The following is a 13,657-nucleotide window of genomic DNA, read 5'->3' on the forward strand; positions in this document are numbered from 1 at the left end:
TCTCCTTTCTCATCCTTTCTTTCTTTTCTTCCTCTCCTATAGGCCTACATCAACCTTCTATCTATATTTGTAAGATTTTTGGGCCACACCAGACGCCTATTTGCCACTTCTACGTTTTTGCTTTTTTTTTTTCCTCCTTCCCTCTCTTCTTTTTTTTCTTCTCTATCCTCATTCCCCTTGTAACTTGCTCTTCTTTTCTCTCTCTCTCTCTCTCTCTCTCTCTCTCTCTCTTCTCTATTTTCACTCCCCTTCTAACTTGCTCCTCTTTTTCCTTCCTCTTCCCTATCTTCTTTTTTTCTTCTCTATTCTCATTCCCCTTGTAAATTCCTCTTCTTTTTCCTCCCTCTCTCTCTCTTCTTTCTTCTCTATTTTCCCTCCCCTTGTAACTTCCTGGGGTTGTTTTCCTACGCCAGACGCATCTTTGCCCCTCTTGGTTTGTTTATGCTGTTTTTTCCCCTCCTTTCCCTCTCTCTTTCTCTTTTTTTCTCTCCTTTGCACTCTCTCATACTGTAACGTGTTGGTTTTGCTCTCTTCTTCCTATGTCTTTTTCCCTAACTTTCCTTCTTCCCTTCTTTTAATCACACCCTCTTTCTATTTTTGCAGCTTGTGGTGGTCCCTCGTCTTCTTCCCCTCCTGTATAATCTTTCTCCTAGATGTTTGTAACTTTTGTGGTAATTTTGTTTTCCTCAAGCAGATACGTCCACTACTTTTCGTTAGCTAATCCTTTCCTCTTCCTCCTTTTCTTCCCTCCCCTCCTCTTTTTCCCTTCTTTTACACTCACACTCCTATATTTGTAACTTGTGGTGGTCTTGTTTTCCCCATGCAAATTTTTCTACTTTTCGTTAGCTAATCCTCTTCTCTTCCTCATTTTTTCCCCTCTCTTCCTTCTCTTCTTCCCCGTCATTATACTCATCCTTGTACTATAAATTTTTAACTTGATGTGGTTTAGTTTTACCATACCAGATGTCTTTAATACTCTTCCTACTCCTCCTTTTTTCCCTCTCCTCTCTCCTCCCCTCCCTTACACAATACTTGAAACTTGAAGTGGTTTAGCTCGTCTCACCCCCTCCACACACACGCCAGATGTCTCCTTCCCACTTTTCCTTCCTCTTCTTCTCTCCCTTTTTGTTCCTTCTCTCCCTTTCTCCTCCTTCCATTCACTTAACATCACTCTCTACTTCCTCTTCCTTCCTCATCTACTTTCTTCCTCTCGTTTACTTCCTTTCTTATATACCGTTTCTTCCTTCCTTCCGTCCTTCACTTCCTCTCCCTCCCTCCCTCCCTCCTATACCCTGTCTCCCTTCCGCCCCTTCACTTCCTCTCCCTCCCTTCCATTTTTGTATGTTAACCTCCTCCACTAGGTATCGTGTTTTTTTTAGGTGCCTGGTACAGAAGAACGGTCAAATTACAAGAAGGGTCATAAAACTAGCCCTAGAAATGCTCAAAACGCCTACGAAAACCTTGTCAAATATGTTCTAGTGAGTGTGGGGTTTTAGGTGCATGGTACAGAAGGGTCAGTCTACCAGAAGGGTCATAAAACTACCCCTAGAAATGCTCAAAACGCCTACGAAAGCCTTGTCAAATAGGTGTACTTGGGCTCAGAAATGTGTAAGAAGACGTCCTCTGGATATCACAGGACCGTTGGCTCACCTCGATCGTCGCCAGGTGAGGGAGGCAAGTCAGTTTTCATTAACCTTTACTTCATGGGCGAGGTGTGCGGGGAAGTATGGGAGGGGGGGGGAGAAGGGTGCCAGGTGAGAGCCTTGGAAGGGGGGGAGTGTGCCAGCTGGGAGCCTAGTGGGAGTGGCGTTCGTAAAGGGTGGGAGAAAGGCTTTACCTGGCGCTGTCTACCTGGTTGTACCCTCCCACCTGCTTGGTCCGCTGTGGGAGGTGGCTGGCTGGTGGTTCGTCGCTGTTGCCGCACCGCAGACATGGAGCATCGGCCACTAACTGTGATTTCAACAGCTTGGTGGTGGGAGTGGGAGGGCGTGCGGTGGAGTGAAGGGACGTGTGTGTATGTGTGTATGTGCGTATGAGTGTATGCATATTGCGTATAGAGGCAGTTGATAGTTTTTGAAGAGAGAGTTGCTGTGTGTATATAGACGCGTTGTGACAGATGACTTTAGTGTGTGTGGAGTGAGAAGGAAAGGCTTGTGAGTGAGTTCCTTCCTTGGCTCTGAATATATATGTGTGCGTGGTTGTTTTTGTCGTGTATAGAGACTGGTTATGTGTAGGATGAGCCATTGCAGTGTATAGATGATATGTGAATGAGATTGATTTAGTGTGCGTGGGATGAGGAAGGGAAAGGATCGGTATGCTTGTGTCTGTTTATGTTTGTATGAGTGTATGTGTTATGTGTTTAGGCAGTAGGTAAGTGGTTTAGAAAAGACCATAGTAGTATCTGAATGGAGTTTGAATGAGATGAATGCAGAAAGAGTGGAAATAAAGTTAAAAGGGAAGGGATATATGTGTGTTTGTATGAGTGTATGTGTTATGTGTATAGACAGTACAGGTAAGAGGTTTAGACAAGACCATAGCAGTATTTGAATGGAACTTGAATGGGATGAATGCAGAAAGAGTAGAAAGAAAGTTTAAAAGGGAAGGGATAGATGTGTGTTTGTATGAGAGTATTGTGTGTTATGTGTTTAGGCAGTAGGTAAGAGGTTTAGAAAAGACCATAGCAGTATTTGAATGGAACTTGAATGGGATGAATGCAGAAAGAGTAGAAATAAAGTTAAAAGGGAAGGGATATATGTGTTTGTATGAGTGTATGTGTTATGGGTATAGACAGTACAGGTAAGAGGTTTAGACAAGACCATAGCAGTATCTGAATGGAACTTGAATTGGATGAATGTAGAAAGAGTAGAAAGTAGAAAGGGAAGGGATAGATGTGTGTTTGTATCTGCAATTAAGGGAGATGTGTAACCAAGTGTGGGCTGTATAGGAAAGACCATAACACTGTGTGGATATGGTGTCAATATGATGAAATTAGTGTGTTTGAAGGGGAAAGGGAAGGTGTGTGTGTGTGTATTTAAAGAGGGGGGATGTGTATTCAGTGTATTGAGGTGTGTAGGATAAACCATTGGAGTGTGTAGAGAGAGTGAATGTAGGATGTGGAGTAAGGTAAGGCTTGCGGTGTCTGAAAAGGATGTATATGAAGGGAGGGGGGATAGGGATAGGGAGTAACGAGTGGAAGGGAGTGGAAAGGATAGGGAGGAACGAGTGGAAGGGAGTGGACAGGAGAGGGCGTAACAAGTGGAAGGGAGTGGACAGGATAGGGAGTAAGGAGTGAAAGGGAGTGGAATGAAGGAGTAACAATAGATCTAGGCCGGTAATGAACGCCGCTGAGTGCCGGAGTATTTTTTCCACCGTGTTAATTTAGTTTCCTTAAAAATAGACGGAGGGTTTGATTGGATTAATGTGATAGGAGTGGGCAGGTGGGACGAGTAGGGGAGAGAGAGAGAGAGAGAGAGAGAGAGAGAGAGAGAGAGAGAGAGAGAGAGAGAGAGAGAGAGAGAGAGAGAGATGGATGTTAATGGAATGGGATGGTCGCTGGGGCTGTAATGGGGGATTGGGGAGGGGGGTGATTGGAGTGGACAGGTACATGGGAGGGGTCACTGTCACCCATACGCTTCCTCCCCGCCCCCCTTCCCCCTACCCCCCCCCTACTCGTTTTCACTGGCCGCCTATTATTCACTTTTCACCAGATTTCTCCAGCTGATAGTCTTCCCTCCTCCTCCTCCTCCTCCTCCTCCACCTCCTTTACCCATCATCAGTTATCTCCCTTCCCTCCTTCCCTTAATCTCCCCATCCCTTGTCATTATCCTTTCCCCGCCTATCCGTTCCTTCCGTCTATATACCTTCTACTTAATCCTCCTCCTTTCTCTTTATTCCGGTCTAACTATCTCTACCTTCTCCATCTTGCTCTAACATCTTCCTCTTCAGTAACCCTTCATTATCACCCGTCTCCCTTCTTCGTTTCCAGTATCTTTTCCCTTTTCTCTTCCTTTCCATTTTCTTTGTTTTAGACCTTATCTTTTATTAATGTGTTTTTACTTATTTTTATTCTGTTTTAATATTAGTGTTTTTTTATCCTTGTGTTTTGACCTCTTGTGTTTCCTGTCAAGCACGTTTTATATCCATTGTTGTTGTTGTTGTTTATTTATGTTAGTTCGTTTTCCTTTTTCTATTATTACGTTTTGACCTTGTTTTCTATCGTGCGTGGAATCGTGCGCCATAATGTGATTGATGAGATTGCGTCGTCGTGGGCCTGAAAACCATCCACCCGAGGCATCCATCAATCACCCTCCACGCATCCATCACCCTCTTTGGCGTCCTCATTTCATCCATCCCTTATCACAGCCTTCCCTCCTTACCTTTATTCTCATTTTCCTTCCTTCCTTCCTTCCCTGGTCTCCTTATCCCTCCCAGCATCTCAATTTTTATCTCCAATCGAGTTCTTTATCTCCACCTTCTTTTGCGTCCTCATTTCATCCATCCCTTATCACAGCCTTCCCTCCTTTCCTTCATTCTCATTTTCCTTTCTTCCTTCCTTCCTTCCCTGGTCTCCTTATCCCTCCCAGCATCACAGTTTTTATCTCCAATCGAGTTCTTTATCTCCATCCGTATAATATAAACCCCAGCATCCATTCTTTAGCTTTCCCTCGCATCTCACTTCCCTTTTCTACAATCCTTTACTACTCAGCTGCACCATTTCTTCCCCTCTGGTCCCATTATCCTTCTTAGCATCTCAGTTTTTATCTCCATCCGTATAATATAAACCCCAGCATCCATTTTTTATCCCATCTGGTTTAAAGCTTTCTCTCGCATCTCACTTTCTTTATCTACAATCCTTCACTTTTCAGCTGCATCAATTCTTCCCCTCTGGTCCCACTATCCTTCCTAGCATCTCAGTTTTTTATCTCCATCGTATCTTTTAAGCCCCCAGCATCCATCCTTAGGGTCGTATTTTAAAACATTTCGTCGCCCAAGTTCACATATTTGACATGGCTTTCGTAGGAGCTGTAGGCCTTTCCAGGGGTAGTTTTATGACCCTGGTGGTAGTTTGACCCTTCTTCTGTGCCATGAACCTTAAAAAACACTCATGAAAACTCGATTGATCCCCTCTTTGACCTTTAGAAATAGTTGATGTGAGAAGCGATGGCGTCTTAAAATACAGCCCTTAATCCCCTCTGGTTCCCTCATCTCTTCGCATTCCGTGTATGTTTTTTTTTTATCTACACTCTACTTCGCATCCTTATCTATAAACCCATCTGGTCTTTTGTATTCTCCTTATATCCTTGTTTATCTGTGTGAATCATCCATCATTCATCTCGTCTGGCTTCCCTCCTTCCTTCCCCTCATCCTCCCTGCATCCAAGTTCACAACACACGCTCTATTAAGCCTTCTGGTCTCTTGTAGTTTCCTTATATCCTTGTTTATCTGTGTTTTTCATCCATCATTCATCTCGTCTGTCTCCCCCCTTCCTTCCCCTCATCTTCCCTGCATCCAATTTCACAACACACGATCTATTAAGCCTTCTGGCCTCTTGTAGTTTCCTTATATCCTTGTTTATCTGTGTGTATCATCCATCATTCATCTCGTCTGGCTCCCTCCTTCCTTCCCCTCATCCTCCCTGCATCCAAGTTCACAGCACACGATATAGTAAGCCTTCTCTTGTAGTCTCCCTATATCCTTGTTTATCTGTGTTAATCATCCATCATTCATCTCGTCTGGCTTCCCTCCTTCCTTCCCCTCATCCTCCCTGCATCCAAGTTCACAGCACACGATATAGTAAGCCTTCTCTTGTAGTCTCCCTATATCCTTGTTTATCTTTGTGTATCATCCATCATTCATCTCGTTTGGCTCCCCCCTTCCTTCCCCTCATCTTCCCCTGCATCCAAGTTCACAGCACACGATATAGTAAGCCTTCTCTTGTAGTCTCCCTATATCCTTGTTTATCTGTGTTAATCATCCATCATTCATCTCGTCTGGCTTCCCTCCTTCCTTCCCCTCATCCTCCCTGCATCCAAGTTCACAACACACGACGTAGAATTAACAGGAAGCACGTGGGAGTATATGTTTTCGACCTTCGCGTAACACCTGTGCCAACCCACCCACCCACCCACCTGCCTCGTGACCTTCAGCAAGCGACAGGTGTGCGCTATTGACGTACGCTTCATGCCGACTGTACTGCGTGCCTGTCTGTTACCTGGGAGACCGTCCTTTTAACGGGCACTTCCGCATGTTTACCTGGGCGAAGAGAAATGCGTCGATGAGGTTTTTAAAGCGTTGGGATGTGACGATGTTTGTGTGTTGGTGTTTGTTACATGGGAGAACTGTTTTTTTTCTTTTTTTATGGGGGACTTTCGTATGTTTACCTGTGCGAAGATAATGCGTTGGTGAGGTTTTAAGGCGTTGGGATGTGACGATGTTTGTGTGATGTTATTTGCTTTAATGTGGATGTTTGTTACCTGGGAGAACTTTTTTTCATGGGGGACTTTCGTATGTTTACTTGTGCGAAAGAAAAAATGCGTTGATGAGATTTTAAAAGCGTTGGGGTGTGACGATGTTTGCGTGATGTTATTTACTTTACTGTGGGTGGGAAAGACGAAAACCTGCTTGATGAGGGATTTCCGCGTGTATTTACCTGTGAAAACTAATATCCATAGGTTTGGGTGTAGAGGAACGAGTATACAGCTTTAGTGATACATAGGTGTGTGAGTGTAGAGGGAGAAGTATGCAGCCAGTGTACCTGTGTGGCGAGTATACCCGTGTTACCTGTGTCTGGAGTTAGCGGGCGTAAAAATATACCTGTTGTGTGACATATGAGCGATGTAAAGGGGAGGTGCTCTTACGCAAGGCTTACCTGCGTGAAGTGTACACCTGTCTGGGAGGGTCACCTTTGTAGTGCGCCTGTTTCCTGGCCTTCTTGTGTGTGAGAGGAAGTGTGCAGTCAGCCACGAAAGTCCGACCCGGTATAAAAGTGAAGTAATCTGAAGACTGCCTTAACATATGCTTGTAGAAAGGAATACATGAGGATATCAGGAGGCTACACATGGGAGCTCTGGAGAATGATATTGTACTCTGCTGTCTGTATCCATAAAACTATCAAACCGAAGATGGGACAAGGAAGTAAGAAGGGAGGAAGGAAAGAGGAATGTAATAGGAAAGAGGAGGAGGAATGAAATTAAAAGCAGACGAAAACAAGAGGATGGAAGAGGGACGTAAGAAGGGAGGAAGGAAAGAGGAATGTAATAGGAAAGAGGAGTAGGGATGAAATGAAAAGCAGACGAAAACAAGAGGATGGAAGAGGGAAATAAGAAGAGAGGATAGAAAGAGGAAGAGGAATGAAATGAAAAGCAGACGAAAACAAGAGGATGGAAGAGGGAAATAAGAAGAGAGGAAGAAAAGAGGAATGTAATAGGAAGGAGGAGGAGGAATGAAATTAAAAGCAGACGAAAACAAGAGAATGGAAGAGGGAGAAGAGGGGATAGAAAGAGGAAGAGGAATGAAATGAAAAGCAGACGAAAACAAGAGGATGGAAGAGGGAAATAAGAAGAGAGGAGTGTAATAGGAAGGAGGCGGAGGAATGAAATTAAAAGCAGACGAAAACAAGAGGATGGAAGAGGGAGAAGAGAGGATGGTAAGAGGAGGAGGAATTAATTGAAAAGCAGAAGACAAAGGGAAGGGAAGGGGTGGTAAGAAGAGGGAATGGAAGTGGGGAAAGAGGAGGAGGAGGAGGAGGAGGAGGAGACACAAAGGGAGGAAGAACGAGAAATACTTGAAGGAAATGCAATAGGAAGAGAAGGAAAGAGAAGTATACAGGGATAAGAAGAGAGAGGGAGGACTATGTAAAAGGAGGAGATGGAAGAGGAGAAGAAGAAGAAGAAGAAGAGCAAAAAGAAGAATAAGAAGATGATTTAAACTTACAACATTTACAGTTAGAAGCGTCCACATTCCCTTGTTTTGGAGAAGCATATAGGGATTAAAAAGAGGGAAAATTATGTAAAAGGAGGAGATGAAAGAGAAGAAAGAGAAGGAAAAGTACGAAAAAGAATAAGATTATGAATTAACCCCATGACATTTACACTTAAAAGCATTCATATTGTATTAGTTTTCGCTCATTCTGTTGTATCATTCCTAAGATTACATGTTTTTTAAAGGGTAGGGGGAACTGTACATTTTTTGGGGTTCATTAAGGTATGGGGAAGCTTACCTGTTAAGTTACCTGCGCAGAGGGATAATTAGTGCGTGACATACCTGTTTTACGTTGCTCAGGTGTTTTCAATCAGGTACAAAGGTGAGGCGGCCGTGAGGGTGTTATTGAGGGAGAAGCAAGTGCCATTTGTTGTGTGTGTGTGTGTGTGTGTGTGTGTGTGTGTGTGTGTGTGTTCCTTTGTTACGTTTGCGAGTGACATTTCAAGTATGCGAGTTTATTTGGCTGAGTGATTGTGTTCGTTACCTTCGTCTCTCTGTGTGTGTGTGTGTGTGTGTGTGTGTGTGTCTCGTCACCGGAAGTGGCGCTCGCTGCCTCGTGTACCTTCTCTTTAAACTTAATTTCAACACCGCTATGCAGAACACTAATGAACCCTTGCCCAGGTGACGACAGGTGTGGCGTGGCGTTCTCAGGTGTGCCTTGAAGTGATGGGACGGGGGAAGGGAAGACGAGGATGGGACGAGGAAATTAGAAGAGGGGAAGGAAGGAAGGAAGGAAGGGAGGAATGACTTGAAAGGGAGATAATGACAAGACGAAGGAAGGAAGGAAGAAAGGAAAGTAAGGGGAAATAGGAGAAGGAAGGCAGGAAGAGGAAGAGGGGGGGAATAATGTAGAAAGAGGAGGAGGAGGAAAGAAAGAAGGAAGGAGGAAAATAATCGGAAAGTCGAAGGAATGACTCGAAAAACTGATGAAGTCGAGGATAGAGCAAGGAAGTAAGAAGAGGGGATGAAAGTGGGGAACGAAGATTAAAAGGAGGAGGAAACAGCAGATTAATGAGAAAGATACACGAAGGGAGAGAAGGAAGTAAAACGAGGAGAGGAACGAGAAATGCTTGAAAGGAAATGCAGTAAGAGGAGAAGGAGGAGAAAGAGGGGACTGGGAGAACATGTGATGAGAGAACTTGGATAATGATAGATAATGAAAAGAGAGGAAGAGGAAGAAGAAGAAAGGGAAGATAATGGAGGAGGAGAGAGAGAGAGAAGGAAGAAAGAGGGAACTAAAAGATAAGATGAGAGAACTTGGGTAATGATAGATAATGAAAAGAGAGGAAGAAGAAGAAGGGGAAGATAATGGAGGAAGAGGAGGAGGAGGAGGAGGAGAAAACAAAAGCACAGGAAGAAGAAGAACGAAGGAAGAGTGACATTGGTTAGTGGTTTATAATGAAAGAGGAGGAAGAAGAAGAAGAAGAAGAAGAAGAAGAAGAAGAAGAAGAAGAAGGGAAAGTCAAACCAGAGGAGATACCTTGATAAACAACATTAGGAGGAAGAGGAGGAGGAGGAGGAAGGGGAATGTAATGTAAGGAAAGGAAGGGAAGAGAGGAAGAGAAAGGAAGGGGAGAGAGGAAGGAAAGGGATAGGAAACGACGCGACATTGTGCTTCTTTTAAAACATTCATTGTATTAGTGAAGCAACGAGAGAGAGAGAGAGAGAGAGAGAGAGAGAGAGAGAGAGAGAGAGAGAGAGAGAGAGAGAGAGAGAGAGAGAGAGAGAGAGAGAGAGAGAGAGAGAGAGAGAGAGAGGAATGAGGGCAAGGATATCAACAGGAAAACGTTAAAAAAGGATGAACAAAAGCAAAGACAAACAAACAAAGGAGGAGAGAGGAAATTGAGGGCATTCTTTGTCCTCTGAATATCCTTGAACGTCGTCGAACACACCTAAAAAACTTGCACTAAATACTAATAAGGAAGGAAGCGTTTAAAAAGATTCACGTGTATTTTATTCATCAATTGGTTTAGTTAGTTATTTATGTATTTTTTGACGTGTAACTACTAATCAATTTTGTCCTATGTATATTTATTCTTTACAGTAGTTTCTCATTTTCTTTATTTCTCTTTCTTCCTTTCTTTCTTCCTTTCCTACGTATATTTCTTCTTTACGTTGATTTCTCCTTTTCTTTCTTTCTCTTTCTTCCTTTCTTTCTTCCTTTCCTACGTATATTTCTTCTTTACGTTGATTTCTCCTTTTCTTTCTTTCTCTTTCTTCCTTTTCCACTTATATTGCTTCATTACATCAATTTCTCATTTTCTTTCATTCTCTTTTTCCTTTCTGTTTATATCCTTATTTTCTCTTTCTCAATGGGTGTTTTTTTTTACCTTATAATGTTACTTACTAATCTATCTAACATACTGGTTGATCTGTCTATCTATCTGTCTGTCTATCAATAGCTTTAACATGAAACAAAAGCATTCAATCCCTCACCCAAGCTTTCTTTCATTTTTTTCATACATCTTGCTAGTACATTATTATTTTTTTTGCCTATGCTGATCCTACGTTCTGATCTCTAACTATCTCACCTCCCTCAATCCCTCTATATCTGTCTCTCTATCAGTTTTTATCCTCACCATTCATGTCCTAAGTAAATCATCCTTTCCCAAGTTTTCCCCTATTTTCCGTTTTTTACAGCTATTCTATTCATTTCATTTCATTCATCTCTTTACTCATGTTCATCATCAGTTTTCATTCTCACCATTCATGTCCTAAATAAATCATCCTTTCCCAAGTTTTCCCCTATTTTCCGTTTTTACAGTTATTCTATTCATTTCATTTCATTCATCTCTTTACTCATCTTCATCATCAGCTTTCATTCTCACCATTCATGTCCTAAGCAAATCATCCTTTCCCAAGTTTTCCCCTATTTTCCGTTTTTACAGTTATTATATTCATTTCATTTCATTCATCTCTTTACTCATGTTCATCATCAGTTTTCATTCTCACCATTCATGTCCTAAGTAAATCATCCTTTCCCAAGTTTTCCCGAGTTTTCATTTTTTAGTTTTTCTTTTCCCAACACTCAATAACTCGTATCTTTATCATCATCTTTGCTCTTTCCTAATCTTATTCATCGTCTTCCGGTAACGCTTCCCTTAATTCCCATCCTCCTCTTCACCAGTTCTTATTGACACAACACTCATCGTCATAGTATTAGACATTTTCCCGCCTTCACGTCAACTTGGTCATGGGGTGTGTTATGTCGTATCAACTCACTCATCATTTTCCTCGCCTTCCTCGTCTTACTCATCACCGCCACACTCATCACTCGGCATCCTGTTTCCTTTTATTAGTTATTATTTCGTGGCCTTGTGGGTAACCCCGTCCCGTCCTTGTACCTCGCCCCGCCCAGGTGTCATGCCCGCTAACCTACGCATTAATGACACACACCTGAATTCTTGACGCCCGGGCAGGTGAGGGGAGGCGTGTTGTTGTTACTTGTGCACACCTGTATTGGTTTTGGTTTCATGGATTTCGTTTTTGTTTTATTGTTTTATTCTGCAGGTCGTTCTTTTTGTTTATTATTTAGTAGTAGTAGTAGTTGTAGGAGTAGGGGTAGGAGCAGTAGGAGTAGTAGTAGTAGTAGTAGTAGTAGTAGTAGTAGTAGGAGGAGGAGGAGGAGGAGGAGAGGAGGGGTAGGGAGAAGAAGAGGAAGTCAATTATCTATTTTTTTTATTATTGTTTTGGTAATAATTATCATGCAAATTGGAGTGTAAAATCGGCGCATAATATTGTTTTTTAGAATGCACATTGTTTTTCTGTTGTTTTTGTTTTGTTATTTTTTCTACTTCCTGACGAGGCGGCAATACAGCGTTCAACCTCAGCTCATGTGACACGTCGAGAGAGAGAGAGAGAGAGAGAGAGAGAGAGAGAGAGAGAGAGAGAGAGAGAGAGAGACACACACACACACACACACACACACACACACACACACACACACACACACACACACACACACCTGTTACCCACGTGGAAACACACCGCATGAGCCTTGCAATTTTCAGCGGGCTATGAATGGCTTACTCGCGACCTTACAAACACACTTCAGCTTTATGAAAATGCTCAATAAATGTGTTTGTTGAATATTCTGGTCATAAACGTTGACACACACTAATTAAAAGGACATGACTTCAATCTTATAAGCTCAATCGGTTACTTATATATTCTACAAACATACGAACACACACACTTGGTTAGCTTTCTATTATTCTCTGTCATACGTTTTACGCGAATTTATCTTGCCCCTCAAAACAAGTATAGACACGTTTTAAACCCATGGGACTTGAATCGTATTGGTTTTAGTCGTTTACACACACACACACACACACACACACACACACACACACACACACACACACACACTCTAAGCTTCCCAGAATTCCTCACTAAACCTTTTACTCGAGTCCACCTCTTCCCTTTTTTTCTCATGAACGAATCCACGAAGACTAAAGCTCTCTCAGAACGGTACACCTGACAGGCTTCGGTTCAGCACGGAGGGCCGACCTACCGACCGCACCAGACTTCTCCTCTTTAAAATGGAAGGTCTGTGATGTGATGTGTGTGTGTGTGTGTGTGTGTGTGTGTGTGTTTTTTTTTTTATGGTAAACTCACGCTGGGCGGCGGCCGGCGAGGTGTGTTTTTTTAATTAGTTCATCACAGTTCACTTCAACGCGGAAATTGGTGCCGTGTTTCCATTACGGCTTCAGAGGCAAAGAAGATTTTTTGGTGTAATCTAAATAACTCATTAAAGGAGAGAGAGAGAGAGAGAGAGAGAGAGAGAGAGAGAGAGAGAGAGAGAGAGAGAGAGAGAGAGAGAGAGAGAGAGAGAGAGAGAGAGAGAAACGTATTAAATGAAGAAAAAGCGGAAGAGACGGAAAGGCTTAGTTCCAAGGGTTGCGTGAGGACAGAACCGCGTGACTCCTGCCCGCCAGCCCACAACACCTGCCGCCGCCGCCGCCCGCCAGGTGCAGCACTTCCTCGTTAGCACAGTTGTGGCGCAGTGAGGTTCGCGCCGCGGAGGTGGAGGAGGAGGAGGGGAGAGCAGTGAAGGGTGATAGAGAGAAAGAGAGGAGAGTGGGGAAAAGGGCAAAGGAAGAGAGGAAGGGAGGTAAGGGACAGGCGCACGGACGGAGGAGAGGAGGGGGAGGAGGAGGGGGATGCAGGTGCGATGGTGCCAACTTTAGGGGGGTGAGGGGTGGCAAGTGCGGTGCCAGAGCCATCAGTTCCCCTCGCACAGCTGCCAAGGTGCCACGCTTACGCCGCTGCCCCGCTGACCGCCGCTCCCGAAGACTGGCGCCAGAGTCCCGCCGCCATTCCTCGAGAAGAGCCACAGTGATGTGTTGAGAGAGTGACGCCTCGCTGGTGAGGGAGTGATTCCCCGCGAGTGTCCTCCTGGCGGGGCTGCGACAGGAAGGGCGTGAACTGCCCGACGGGGAAGTGGATCTGAAGGAAGGAACGGTTGACTCAGGTTGACTAGTGCCTCGCCGCCCTCACCAAGCACGTGATCCCAGTGACAACATCAGAAGTGGTGCCATACCCCCGTCTCCCTCCCCCCCCTCACAGCTGTCCCACCCTCCCGTGCAGGACCTAAAATAGTGAGTGTCGCTTTATGCGTGGCATCGCTCGGGGTGCCAAGACTCTGCCACCTGCTGCTGCTACTGCTGCCACTACT

General features: G+C 44.0%; 1 protein-coding gene and 1 long non-coding RNA gene across 2 annotated transcripts in view; both read left to right on the forward strand.

The window, feature by feature from the left end:
* LOC126986792 (uncharacterized) overlaps window positions 1-13,657 on the forward strand; it is a 255,802-nt gene that overhangs the window by 231,116 nt on the left and 11,029 nt on the right. The window lies entirely within an intron of this gene.
* On the forward strand, window positions 3,975-9,728 carry LOC126986971 (uncharacterized). The gene is made up of 2 exons (XR_007740089.1): window positions 3,975-7,419; window positions 7,507-9,728. It is a non-coding gene; the product is annotated as an uncharacterized LOC126986971 (long non-coding RNA).

Source organism: Eriocheir sinensis, chromosome 63 (genome assembly GCF_024679095.1).
Source record: "Eriocheir sinensis breed Jianghai 21 chromosome 63, ASM2467909v1, whole genome shotgun sequence".
In the NCBI taxonomy this organism is placed as follows: Eukaryota; Metazoa; Arthropoda; class Malacostraca; order Decapoda; family Varunidae; genus Eriocheir; species Eriocheir sinensis.